Source organism: Schistocerca nitens, chromosome 2 (assembly GCF_023898315.1).
Source record: "Schistocerca nitens isolate TAMUIC-IGC-003100 chromosome 2, iqSchNite1.1, whole genome shotgun sequence".
Lineage (NCBI taxonomy): Eukaryota > Metazoa > Arthropoda > Insecta > Orthoptera > Acrididae > Schistocerca > Schistocerca nitens.
Window position 1 is genome coordinate 210,728,892 of NC_064615.1, and position 15,366 is coordinate 210,744,257.

Here is a 15,366-nt window from a genome sequence, read left to right on the forward strand (position 1 = left end):
TAGAATTGCAGTGTATTTTGTTTTTCTTACAATTGCATTTGTTTGTTGTACAGTTTTTCATGCAACTGCCTTTCACGAAGCCTTGCCCTGATCCAACACAATGTTTTGTGGCTGCAGTCCTTAAAAATATTTCAATGTCCTGGTTAATATCTGCCACATCTAAAAACCTCTGAATGCAGACGTCGAAATCAGTTCTAAAACCATAAGAAAAGTTAAAACAAATATTTTTTAAATATTTTATTACAAAAATTATGGAAAATTTTAATAAAATTATACCTGCCATAATGTTTTTGAAATACGCCATGTTTGGTGCCAACTTTGTAGAGGCCCTCATCAGATTTTGAAGTATTACTCCAATTATGTTTCGAAGGTCACCTCTGCCTTTATCTACATCTGGAATAGGTAGGCTATGGTTACGTTGTCTCCAGTGTCAGCTGGTGGATGGAATTTGTCAGAGGAAGCTTTCATTCTTTTAGCTTGCTTCTTTTTTAAAAAAAAATTCTGTCGCAATTTTTCTAGCGTTTTGAATGTCGTTTGTGTCAATTTTTACAATGTTATCATCATCACTGTCTTCGTACTGTTCAGTATTGCTGACATCTTCGATTGCCTTCTTTAGGTCATCTTCATCCTGAATATCATTTATGATTTTTTGAGACAACGAGGAAGTGCAAAGTCCTACTCTAGGTTCGATTCCGAATAATGTTATGTAAGATCGATTTTTCATGAATTGGACCACTTCGTCGAACTGTTGTCCGTTAACCAAGAATTTGTCATATTGTCAATGTCTTGGTTGGCACGTTCAACAAAACCCTGACTTTGGCTGTGCCTTGGTTTTCCACACACAATTTTCAGTTCTGGCCAAAAATTTGCGAGTTCGCTTATACCATTATTGACAAATTCTCCGCCATTACCAGATAGAAAAATGTACGGCGCCCCTACAGTTAGGAATACCTCATTCAAATGATAAGCCCTCTTTGATGTTAACGCACGAAGGAGAACAAATTTTGTGAGATGGTCTTGGTAAACTAAAATGAATTTTAAATTCCAGTGTGGTTGTGTTTGGAAATCAATCAAATCGACTTGGCATCTGCTATTCATTTCCAAATGGACAATTGGCTTTGAAACTAGCCCTCTTTTATCTTCTATTGTTGACAAACATCACACATTGATAAATAGAGGCATATCATTTCCTTTGTGATTTTGGCATATTTTTTTGATGTCTCGGCTAACATCCTATCGCGGTCACCATGACCAATAGCTACATGAGCTGCGTTAATTACATCATAAAGTTCATCAGCTGGAACAAAATATTTTATATTCCCTTCATACCGTACAATGAGCTTTTTTACATCACCAATTTTCAAACCAGCAAATCGTTTCAGTCTTCTTTTTTATAATGATGTTCTTTTTTTTCAATTTTTCCGTGTCTCCTGCTTGTTTAACCAAATCCTAATATCCGTCTACTGATAACACACTATAAGGAGAAGACATTTTGTTTTCACTCTGCAAAATTTCCTTCAGAAACTTTTCTCTCCGCAGCTTTTGATTGGCTTGTCTACTACACGAAGGCTCATCCATGATGAAACGCCTCACAATAATTATACTAGGATTATAATAAAATCTTTTAAATGCAACCAGCAACTTAACGCGCCCACTCGTCGATGCAAAATACCGTTCAAAACAAAGAACGGTGCGAGCGAACAACGGTTGAGAGGCGCGAGGGGCGATCCAGAGATGATTCGGGGATTCCTCGTTCGTATAGGCAGCGACATGCGTTCCGACTAGGTAAACTTAGTTCAGAGTAAAGCATGTAAATTCTAACTACGATAAACCGATTCGAACTAGGCTAAACTGTTGTATCCTATCGGTAACAGGGTGAACGAGTTTGGCCTAGGGGAAACTGGGTGATCCTAATTGCTGGTTTGGTCGGTAACATATATAAGAAGGGAATACTCAACTTCACAAAAACTTGTTACAATTATGCCTGAGTAAACTGGTTTCAAAGGTAGCGCTTCGTCAATAGAAAGAATTTTAAATTGGTTTCAGATATGTTAAGAAGAATGTTTTTAATTGAAAGAGGTGACATAGAAGCAGCACGAACCACGTCCGTTATAAAGATGCACGACACCCATAGGAGGAGGTAGTTCTACAGTTCTACCTTGGAGAAACATGAGTGAACCAGAATCATTCCGTGAATACCTGCTGCAAAATGAGTGATGATGCTGGCGGGTCTAAAGTTCCCTTAGGGAAAGGTTCACGGATACTTATTCTGCGTGCTGGCTCTTCTTCTGGGAGTAAACTTTTATTTGGTTGTAAGAAAGTAAAAAGATGAAAGGAAGTAAAAAGGTCCTATTCTTTCAAGCTACACCTTCCGTATCCTTGAGATAGTAAGAAAGCGGCGTGCCTAGTTCCTTCTACTTTGTACCCACGATCTTGCACTATCGGTCTAAGGCGCTGCGGTCATGGACTGTGCGGCTGATCCCGGCGGAGGTTCGAGTCCTCCCTTGGGCATGGGTGTGTGTGTTTGTCCTTAGGATAACTTAGGTTAAGTAGTGTGTAAGCTTAGGGACTGATGACCACAGCAGTTAAGTCCCATAAGATTTCACACACATTTGAACATTTTCTTGCACTATTTCTACCGGTAACTACGTTTCAGTTGCTCGTATATCTTCGAAATCGGTTTTAGCCTTCAGCAGTGTTTATTTTTCTTATGGATACTTGCACGTGCAGTGAATGGTCAGTATATCGGTTCGATCTACCTGGACACACTAGTCGAGGATATTACATGGATCATCCTCCCAAGCCGCCCTCGTTTTTTTTTTTTCTTTAAAAAATATTGACGATATCTCTGAATGGAACTACATTGACTAAGAACGTTGGGTTCACCTAGGATGGATTAATGTGATTATTTTTTTGACTAAAAGTCTTCAGTTAAACCAGGGCTTCACAACATAAGTGCTCGCGGAGCAAGCTGTGAGCAGCAAGGCGCGAGCACCGAGCAGCGCGAGCACGCTACCCCCACTACCGGACCAGAGCGGAGAGTGGGGAGAGTCACGTGGGGCACACAGCAGCTGCCGCCAGTCAATGTAAATCCGCGGCCACCTGCAGGGATATCACTCACGAATTGTTACTGCGACAAATGAAACAAATAAAGGAGAATGTACACATGCCACATAATTTTATTAGCTTAGTGTATGCCTCCACATTCGCATTAATTTGTGAACTGTTACACAATAAAAGGTGTCACTGGAGTGTGGGATTCTCGGTTAACTTGTACGTTTTGCCCTTTACAATTGCGTCTATGTTCGGAGTAATTGTTCTTGTGCATTTTAGGCGCAGCGTGCAGTTTAAATTTCGATCAGACAATGCGTTTTTCAGGCGCGTCTTGTTACATTTCATTGCAGAGAACAGTTGTTCACAAACATACGTGGAACCGAACATTGATATTATTGTAGCCGCCAGTTTGTGCAAACGAGGAAATCTATCCTGAGGGAAGTGTCTGTAGAATTCCAAAATGTTTTTCTTGTTCTCAAATTTGTCTCTGTATTCTCTGTCACACTGCAGGTCAATAATTTCTTGCTGCAGCTCAGGACGAATCTCTTAAATATTCGCTGAATATGGAGAGAACAGATCAAAATCACTGTCTACTGCTGTCAGATCTTGAAAGCGCTGATCAACTAAACTATGTGAATAACGTTCACAGTCTTTGTGAACATCTTGCATTGATGATAATTTAGGAACATGAGCTAGGTTTCCTGTTTCCAGCTGACTCACCCAAAGTGTCAATTTCATTTTAAAAGCTCGTATTCGATCTATGAAATGAGTAATTAGCAGATCTTTACCTTGTAGTAAAATGTTCAAAGCATTCAGATGACTAGTTAAATCTGCTAAGAACGCGAGATCACATTCAAACGTGCGCGCGCATTTCCCCTCCCTCCCCTCCCTCCCCTCCCTCCCCTCCCTCCCTACTCAGCGACCTTGCACCTGCTCGCGAGCACGTGCCTGAGCAGACGTGAGTACTCGCGCTCAAATCCGGCCAGTTGTTAAGCCCTGAGTTAAACTTTATGTAATAGCACAAACTTACAGTAACATAACACCGTCCGAATAGGCCTTGAAGGCCCAAAGGTACCATCCAGCCGCCATGTCATCCTCAGTGGATATGGAGGGCCATGTGGTCAACACACCACTCACCTGGCCGTTGTCAGTTTTCGTACCGGTGGCGCTATTTCTCCGTCAACTAGATCCTAAGTTGGCCTCGCAAGGGCTGAGTGCACCCTGTTTGCCAACATCACTCGGCAGATCCGGACGGTGACCCATCCAAGCGCAAGCCTAGCATGACAGCGCTTAACTTTGGTGATCCGACGGGATCCTGTGTTACCATATGGGCAAGGCTGTTGGCACAAACTTGCACGCAACGCTGTTGGCACAAACTTGCAGTAAAGTTTACAGTTATATTTCAGTTCTTACATATATTGTTGCACCTGAAGATACGGCAATTAAAAGCCAAGTATTACCCACTGTCAGCAGTATTGTCATTCATCTGAAGCAAATTTAATTTCTACCAAATATACAGTAAAGAATGTAAACTCGCTGTTGAATTAAACTACACTTCCAAGAGAAAGTTTGTTTGGCAGACGTATACGGAAGCAACAGTACACAGTAGCGTTTATTATAGCCCGCTTCACGTAGGACGGACTGGGTGTTGTGTGATGTCCTTAGGTTAGTTAGGTTTCAGTAGTTCTAAGTTCTAGGGGACTGATGACCATAGATGTTAAGTCCCATAGTGCTCAGAGCCATTTCACGTAGGACGGCACTTTTCGCGCATAGAGGCGAAGCGACTGGGTTTTAGCCTTCAGCAGTGTTTCTTTCTCTCATAGATATTTGCACACGCAATGAATGGCCAGCATATCGGTCCTATCTACCCAGACACACTAGTAGAGGATATTACATGGACCACCCTCCCAAGCAGCCTTTGTTTTAAAGGAAATATTGACAATATCTCTGAATGTGAATATCTTGACTAAGAACGTCATGTGCACCTATGATGGGTTAACCCGATAATTTTTGTGAGTATAAGTCTTCTAGTACCCTTCACTTAACAGAAAAAACTTGCAAAACAGTTTATGATCGTATTTCAGTTCTTAAATATGTCGGTTGGACGTGTAGAAGCGGCTGTAAGCCGTGAAACCACTGCTTGTGTCTGTGTATGTGCGGATGGATATGTGTGTGTGTGCGAGTGTATACCTGTCCTTTCTTCCCCCAAGGTAAGTCTTTCCGCTCCCGGGATTGGAATGACTCCTTACCCTCTCCCTTAAAATCCACATCCTTTCATCTTTCCCTCTCCTTTCCTCTTTCCCGATGAAGCAACAGTTTGTTGCGAAAGCTTGAATTTCGTGTGTATGTTTGTGTGTCTGTCGACCTGCCAGCACTTTCGCTCGGTAAGTCACATCATCTATGTTTTTAGATATACACTCCTGGAAATTGAAATAAGAACACCGTGAATTCATTGTCCCAGGAAGGGGAAACTTTATTGACACATTCCTGGGGTCAGATACAGCACATGATCACACTGACAGAACCACAGGCACATAGACACATGCAACAGAGCATGCACAATGTCGGCACTAGTACAGTGTATATCCACCTTTCGCAGCAATGCAGGCTGCTATTCTCCCATGGAGACGATCGTAGAGATGCTAGATGTAGTCCTATGGAACGGCTTGCCATGCCATTTCCACCTGGCGCCTCAGTTGGACCAGCGTTCGTGCTGGACGTGCAGACCGCGTGAGACGACGCTTCATCCAGTCCCAAACATGCTCAATGGGGGACAGATCCGGAGATCTTGCTGGCCAGGGTAGTTGACTTACACCTTCTAGAGCACGTTGGGTGGCACGGGATACATGCGGACGTGCATTGTCCTGTTGGAACAGCAAGTTCCCTTGCTGGTCTAGGAATGGTAGAACGATGGGTTCGATGACGGTTTGGATGTACCGTGCACTATTCAGTGTCCCCTCGACGATCACCAGTGGTGTACGGCCAGTGTAGGAGATCGCTCCCCACACCATGATGCCGGGTGTTGGCCGTGTGTGCCTCGGTCGTATGCAGTCCTGATTGTGGCGCTCACCTGCACGGCGCCAAACACGCATACGACCATCATTGGCACCAAGGCAGAAGCGACTCTCATCGCTGAAGACGACACGTCTCCATTCGTCCCTCCATTCACGCCTGTCGCGACACCACTGGAGGCGGGCTGCACGATGTTGGGGCGTGAGCGGAAGACGGCCTAACGGTGTGCGGGACCGTAGACCAGCTTCATGGAGACGGTTGCGAATCGTCCTCGCCGATACCCCAGGAGCAACAGTGTCCCTAATTTGCTGGGAAGTGGCGGTGCGGTTCCCTACGGCACTGCGTAGGATCCTACGGTCTTGGCGTGCATCCGTGCGTCGCTGCGGTCCGGTCCCAGGTCGACGGGCACGTGCACCTTCCGCCGACCACTGGCGACAACATCGATGTACTGTGGAGACCTCACGCCGCACGTGTTGAGCAATTCGGCGGTACGTCCACCCGGCCTCCCGCATGCCCACTATACGCCCTCGCTCAAAGTCCGTCAACTGCACATACGGTTCACGTCCACGCTGTCGCGGCATGCTACCAGTGTTAAAGACTGCGATGGAGCTCCGTATGCCACGGCAAACTGGCTGACACTGACGGCGGCGGTGCACAAATGCTGCGCAGCTAGCGCCATTCGACGGCCAACACCGCGGTTCCTGGTGTGCCCGCTGTGCCGTGCGTGTGATCATTGCTTGTACAGCCCTCTCGCAGTGTCTGGAGCAAGTATGGTGGGTCTGACACACCGGTGTCAATGTGTTCTTTTTTCCATTTCCAGGAGTGTATTTTTCCCACGTGTAATGTTTCCCCCTCTATATATATATATATATATATATATATATATATATATATATATATATATATATATATATATATATATATATATATATAAGCGTTTTATTAAATTATTACTAAAAATACTTCATCTGCACCCCTCTTCTCCCTAGCGACACTCGTTTAAACCATTTCCTGCGACCCCATTTAAAATGAATGACGTTAAAATATGTGCACTCAACCTATTGTTTGTGAATCACTTACTCATCCAGACATGTGTTCGGGCTGGAATCTCACAGACTGGTATAGAATTGTCTTCAGTGATGAGTCCCGCTTCGAACTGAGCCCCGATGGACAGTGAAGCCGTGCCTTGAGACGCCTCGGACAGCTGTGGGAGACCAACCTGAGTGCTGCCCGCCGTAAGGACCAGTAACCAGGAGTGGTGGTCTGGGCTGCCGCTTCATTTCATAGCAGGACCCCTTTGGCTGTCATCCGCACCACCTTACAGCACAGCGGCGCGGCGAAGATATTCTACGCCCTGTTTTGTTGCCCTTCAAAAAAATGGTCAAATGGCTCTGAGCACTATGGGACTTAACATCTGAGGTCATCAGTCCCCTAGGACTTAGAACTACTTAAACCTAACTAACCTAAGGACATCACACACATCCATGCCCGAGGCAGGATTCGAACCTGCGACCGTAGCGGCCACGCGGTTCCAGACTGAAGCGCCTAGAACCGCACGGCCACTAGCGGCCGGCTGTTGCCCTTCGTGGCGAGCCGTCCTGGGCTTACATTTCAGCTAGATAATGCCCGCCCGCACAATGCGAGAGTGTGTAGTGCTGTTCTTTCTGTTTCCCAAACCATGCCTTGGCCTCAAGATCGACGGATCTCTCCCCAGTTGAGAACTTTCGGAACGTTATACGCAGTTCTCTGCACCTACCTCGGGACTTTGAAGATCTAATGCCCAAATTGATCAGAATTTGTCTCGATATTCCTTAGGAGGGCACCGAAGAACTGTATCCATCAATGTAAAGCCGAGTAACTACTCGCATAAGGACCAGAGATGAACCAACGCATTATAGTCTTGCTCAGTTTGTGAAACTCTTCCTCTTGAATAAGTCATCCAATTTTGGCTGCAACTGTAATCATCTGTTTTTATGTTCATATACATCATAACAACTGATTTCTGTCTCATTCGAATAATTCCTTCTTGGTGCGTCTTTTTTTCTTATCTTAGGTTGTTGTAATTATCTTTTAAAAATAATTTACTGCCGCGATCGAAACACAACTGAACACTTTAGTTTTTAACCCTCAGAAAATTTTATTTTACCCCTCATGAAATAATTAGCCTCGGCTGAAGAACTACTGCTTCCCAAAGCCTTTGAGTCCCCCCGTACGTTGTGGACTGCTCTCCGTCTGATTCCTGCCCAACAGACGTGTCTGGTTTGGGTGGTCTGCCAGGAGTTTAAGCTCCCGCCAGCGTAATTCTCCGAATCACAACAGAGCGAGCAGACCTCGCCACGGTTAGGCGGCAGTCCACGAGTGGGCGTTTGATTTAATTCATTTAAAACAACGTCAGTGGATTGAAATAAAACATACACCGCCTGAGAAAGAAAGTAAAGTAACCAAAAAGGAGGAGGAAGAAACGAAATGAAACTTCACCAGTTTATGGTTATGTGGTGTTATTTCAGTGATTAAAGTATGGAGTCATATTTACAAAGAACTTAGCAGTATGAGCCCACTGATCAATATGACGTTGCACCCTGTATCGAAATAGATCAACGTGGACTGAACAAATCGAGTGTTCCCGAGGAGTGGTTTTTGTGTGGGTAATATTAACATGGGTGGCACTACACGGGAGCACTGGACTCACCAAGTCCGCTTTCCCGGGTGGTGCTGGTGAAGGGGCATGTCTGTCTAAACTATCCTATCTTATTTTTGTTCTCCTCCTAAACTATGCCACAAATTTATAATACCCTACTCCCGAAATCATGCACTTTTCTTTTAAAAAATAAGTCCAGCTGCTGCAAGTAAATAAGAGACAATACTGAAGAGAAGACAAAAGAACTCCACGCAGCCCCACCTCGAGGAGCTGCATGGGCAATAGTGCCCGCGGCCTCAACTGCGCAGCATATTTCTGCTGCGCCGCGATGGACGTGGGCGCTGGCTAGGAGGTCTGTTTGGGGCACCATGGCCCTCATAAAATAGTAAGATGGCAAGTGCTAGTAGTCATTATGCACCTTGAAAGAAAAGTCTCCGACCAATGGTGCGGGCGACACAGAATGTTCCACAGAGTCGCAGGTATGAAGGGGTTACGATGTGCTTGGTGCATAATATGGCGATCTTCTCTTGTGGTGGTCAGACGTGGTAGACCGGAACCTTAAGGACGGGTGTGACTGCCCTCACATTCTCATGCATTTCAACATCACGCTGCTGTCACATCCGACTGCCTCACAAATATGGACATTACGCAATTCGACTATCTGGACAAATGGAAACTGACAGTGAAGCCAGTATCACACACTCCCTGGTACCCGTTATACCTGTCACAGAGAAACGTTAACTCCAGTCGTGTACGAAGGAAGGTCAAAAATTGAAGGGTTGCAGTTTCTCGCCTTACGGCTTGGTAACACTACTAGTATTCAGGGCCGAAGTATTGTCGTCTGCAACAATTCCGTACAACGTATCACTCTTATTCCCGCATTAGTCGTTGTGTTGTAGCAGACCGCGAAACGTGGCAGCTCCGTTGTCGATCTGCGCCAAGGTAGAAATGGGGACAGTGATTCGCCTTTTGTTTGCGGGAGGTGTTACAGGTGCTGAAATTATTCGTCGAATGCAAGATCAGTATGGTGACATTTGTTTATCGCGAAGCAGAATCTGCGAATGGATAGAGCGCTACAAACAGGAAAGAACTTCTCTATGCGACAAGGAAAGATCGGACAGGCCATCGACGCCAAGAGCTGAGGACAAGCTAGAAGTCGTTGAGGTTATGGTGATGGAAAACAGACGAATCAAGTGGATGAAATCGTTAATACTTTACATATCAGTCACGGTTCATCTTCTTCCTTCTTGCACGACAGGCTAAATTTTCAGAAAGGGTGAGCAAGGTGGGTACCGAACGAATTGTCAGAGTAGCATAAGGCGCAAAGGATGGACATCTCTCGCAAACATCTGGACCGTTATCATCGCAAGGGGGATTGATTTTTACAGCAAATGCAGACGAACGTGGGTGCATCATCACGAACCGGAAAGTAAGGCGGCGAACGTGGTTTGCAAACACCCATCATCAGTCCGAAGGTAAGAAATTTAAACGTCAACCGTCAGCTGGTAAGATTATATTAACACTATTCTGGCACATGGAAGGTGTTGTAGCCGTTTATTTCACCCCAAGGGGCGAAACTGTGAACGTTGAGAACTACTGTGATGTGCTGCGAACTAAACTGAAACCTGCAATCAGATCCAAAAGTAGCGAACAACTTCGAAAAGACGCCATCCTGCAGCAAAATAACGCTCGGCCACATTCTGCCAAAAGAACGGCCCAAACAATAAAGGAGTTGGGATTCGAATTGCTGAAACACCAGTCATATAGTCCACACCTGGGTGCAAGCGATTTGCGTATGTTTCGACCATTGAAGGAAACTCTCAGGGGAAGAAGATCTGCAACAGATGCAGTGCAAAACTGCTTACGTGCGCAATCAAAAACCTTTTTTTCCGACGGAATCAAAAAACTGAAACGCTGCACAAAGTGCGCTGTGTGCAGGGAGGTTAAATAGAAAAATAATGTATATTTCAATTGCCTATCATTACAATTAATATTCTTTTTCTAAAAAGTCACTTTACATTTTGTCTTCCTCTCGTATGTACCTTAAGATGGTGTGTATGTTGTCCGAAGTTTCACTGAAATACGGATACGTTTTCTGGGTGCTTTACTTTCAACTCAGCCAGTTTATTTACCATTCTGGTTATGGTTTCAGATTTCGTTTTCTACTTTGAAGAAAATAATTTTGGGTATTAGGCCGCGTGATTATAAAACACTAAAGCCACTAAATTGTCGGCGTTTAGACCGACTTGCTGTGGTCCCCTTCAGAGCAGTTAACTGCTGAATACTGGTGAATGTCTTGTCCTGTCTCAGTAATCTAGTGGCTACTGCAGACGTCACATGTCTGAGATGTGGTTGGACAGTTTTGAAGAGAGGTTGTTGTGGAGGGAGATGTTTCGTTGTCTAGGTTATTGAAGCGTGAGTAAATAAAAATCAAACGTAAATAAAATAAGCAAGAATCACACACCAGTAACATACAAAAAGCAACTGTTTTTAAAATGGAAAACCAAGATCAATATAGTAAATATGTTTCATACCAGACCACTACCAATGTTGTAAATAAGTTAAACGAAGGGAATATGGTAGTTAGTCTTTCCGATGGGAATGCGAGGCTGTCTCTTACGAGAGGGAGGAATTGAGTACAAAAAATGGAAAATGATGTAAGTACCAAAAATTAAAAAAATGACTTTTATAGTGAAAAGGGTTGTATAAGCCAAGCGTAATGAAATGAGAAAGGTTGCAATTGCCAGAAAGATTCCTGCTAGTTTCAAGAGCAGTTCGAAGATAGCAGGAGTGTTCAAGAGCCAGCGGGGCTGAGATGGGAAGGGATGTAAGTGCCACCGCCATGATGTATATGCCTCAGCTACGCAGTAGCTTTCGTTGGTGACAGTACGTTGACACGGCAGTGATTTTGGTCGTTTCACGTGTGTGTCCTTCGGTTGTGTGTTTAGTGTACCAACCAGAAAATGGAAAAGCCTGTTAGGTAGAGGCTGATTGTTCGTAAGAGACGTGAAGCAAGAGAAAAGGGCCAGCTGTACATTAACAGTCGTGAGAAAGAGATACCTGCAAAACAAGCACCAGCAGAACAGGCAAGCTGCTCTTTAAGTACAAGTGTAAAAACATAAGCAGTGAACAAAAACAGTTACGGTTTTTGGAGTTTTATAAGTTGATGAAGAAAGCCAAGGAACATATTTGTTGAATCATATTCAAATGTTACCTATTGGTCGCAGACGTCATGGGACGTACGAAAGTGGAGCAAAGAGTAGGTGGACTTGTACTTTTGCTTATAACATCCCCGATGATTCAGGGAAAATGTAAAAGTGTGCAAAAAAACCTTCAAAGAAATTTTTTCTATATCTGAAGGGAAATTGATAATTTTGGAAACAAGAAATAAATTACGTTGCTTGGTTTTTGAGGACAAAAGAGGGAAAACACCTGCATCAAATGCACACAAGTTTAAATTTACGGAAGATGATCGAAATCTTGTAAGATATCATATAAACTCATTCCCCAGATAAGAAAGTCACGATAGCTGAAAAACATCAAGTAATGAGTTTTTGTCACCTGATCTAAATAAACACCGAATGTACGTGGCTTTTAAAAAACGAAATCCTGCAAGTGATGTTACACACAGTTTTTACGCAAAAGTGTTAAAACAAGCTTGTGTTATGGTGCGATAATTGCGGAGCACAAAACAAAGACCAGATGATGTTAATGTCTGTTATTTATTTAGTCCACGAAGAATTTATCGTTCAATTGATGTGAAATATGTTTTAAGTGGGTACAGCTACATGAGCTGTGACCGTGATTTTGGGGTGATTGAGAAAAAACGCAAAGCTGCGAAAGCGATAACACCTAAAGATCTTGAAACGTTAGTCGCAAGTGCAAAATTTACAACACCTTTTACTGTAGTATCTATGAATTATGATGAGTTCATAGATTTTAAAGGCCTTGCTAAAGACTACCTAAATACAAAAGATCTGGCTAAAAGTAAAATTTCCCGCTTCCGCATTTCCCACAAGAATCCTAGCACAGTGAAAGTGGCATCAGTTTTGGGTCTTGAAGGTGATGTTATGGTAACTTGGAAAAAAGTTGTTTTAAAGAAAGATGCTAGTCTTGACAATGTACCGGATATTCATGACTTGCCAAAAATTCACTTTAAATCCAAAATCTCACAAAAAACGAAGAATGATCTTTTGGAAATGATAGATTATATAGAGAAAGAGGAAGGCAAGGACTTCTACAGAACCCTGTTGGAGAAAAAAAGATGAAGAGACTTGCAACATGAAGGTGTAGGAAGAAAATGAGGAACAGGACTGCTTGGAGGAAAGAAGTACAGCACTGTAAGTTTATTTCGATTATTAAATGCAGATAACTTTGCGTTTCATTTCTCGTATATATACATGTTTTTAAAATAAAATTGATTTAGTCATAAACGGTCAACTGTATCAGAACAAATTTCGAAAGTGAATAAAAAGTCAAAATATTATGAATACACCTGAGACACCCAAAATAAATTTAGACATCTGATTCAGTTTTTGGTTTTCAGGTGGCTTATACTTATCGATGAAAGAAGAAGCGAAATAAACTGAAGACAAACAACTTTGCTTCAAAAAAAAACCATCCAAAATTTTATTTTATACCTTTTTTTTATATTAGCCTACCATTGAAAGAGTAAAATTATATGTAAAGTTAGTAAATGTTCTCAAAAGTACAATGTACTTACCATCTTCTTTTAACATAAACCCTTGACTTACATCCTTTTCACAAACTTAGTAAGGCACTTCCAGTGTTTTCCAGATAACGAAAGAATGGCACTACTTTTTCCATATTAGTTTTGTTCCCTTTATACACATTCATAAAAAACTGTTTTCATGTTTTGTTGGCATATTTTGATATACACACATTTTTTTTAGAAAATTAATATAATCATCCAATATTTAAGACACATTTATTTGAAGATTGAAAATTTTAGTATGTGGCACATCCCACTCCATTTTTGTACACAATTAGAGTAGGAAACACAATCGTATAGTTGTTGGCATACAGTTTTTCATTTTATTTCATTTCTTCTTTTTCTTTTAGTATTTTATAGCAGTAGTTGAAGCAGTGTATTTCGTTTTGTAATCTGTTAAACATACAGTATTTGGTAGTCCCCGAGAAAGCTCATGGCAGGTGGCATTAGGCTCCAGTGTTATCCACTCTTTGTTCTGTTCCTTTCGTTTATGCATAGAGGGGAGAAGAACTGTCTGTATACCTCCCTAGGTGCCCCATTCTCTTTCATCTCATTCCCACGACACGAGATAAACGGTAAATGCAGCAGAATTGTTGTATCTACGTCAGTGTCGGTTCTCTAACTTCACCCAAGAGTGTTTAGTCAGAAGAACTTCACTGTATTTGAAGGATTCACAATAAAATTTCAGCATGTCTATAAATTCCATCAGTGTTCAATACTTTAGTATTTCATATACAGGGACAGTAGCCTTGTCTAGAATTGGTATCACTGGGGTCTATATTACTGTGTCCAGATTCGTGATATTGTCTCTCAGCATGTTCCATTGCCCTTCCCTGCTACTGATTTCAAGCACTTGTTCCAATTCATATAGCTTCCTATATTACCGCCAGGTGTTTGAGATATGTAACAGGATTAAAATGCTTAACGGTAATCCCATAATATTTTACTCATTTGTTTAATCTGATAAGATTAGAGCCTTCAGACTTTCTTTTACATCAGACCAGGGTTTCATCCGTACATTTTCTGCATCTTAGTTTAATTTAATAAGATAATAAGTAAAATTCTATAAATAACATTACTAACAATAATGGTAGTAACGGAACTGCAAGAATCATTCTTCATATATCAAAAGCTATTTGTAATTATCGCTGCTGGCTAGAAATGAACAATGATACCAGAGCTACTAGCATTAATGAAAACAATATAGCAGTAGTTTCAGTAGCAACAAGCGAATACGAAAATCGAATCGTCATTTCGGGAACAAAACTGAAATAAGTGACGTAACGAGTACCAAGGGAGGTAAATCTTGATTCGCTGTTACAGCTATGGATTTTGGATTTTCGGGAAGAAGGGTGCTTAGTTGTCACTGGGTAGATCATTAGATTTATTTTGAAGCTATAGCTATAACTCTGTTCACTGATACTGCGAAGGAAATCATTCCAAAGTCGGTATACTATTTTTTCTTTCGCCTGTTTATGGGCACTACCTTGCAAATTTAAAGAGAACTTCCATTCAGTACTCTACTGTAAATTTCGCCTAATACCCTTCTGAGGACTGCGTTTAACACCTTATCTCAAAATGCTGCAAAATAGCGATTACAGATCATTAGTTTCAGTCAGATTGTATTGTATGGATTAAATTTGGTGATAGGTTTATCTTAAGTGTTAAGCCATTGTGAACAAATAATTATCATACCCTGCTTATACACACAAGAGGCAATTTTTTGTAACGAATATGCACACGTCAAAAAAATATTTGCAACATCCAAGTTCCTAGAACTCCTGAAGATAGATGTTGACTGTGGATATTGTATCACAGAAACAGACCCTTTGACTGTTCAGAGATGTCACTAAACGCGTCCAAAGATGTAAACAACCATGCATGAGCAGCGCCTATAAGATGGAGGGGGTCCGACAGCCGATAAGTTCCA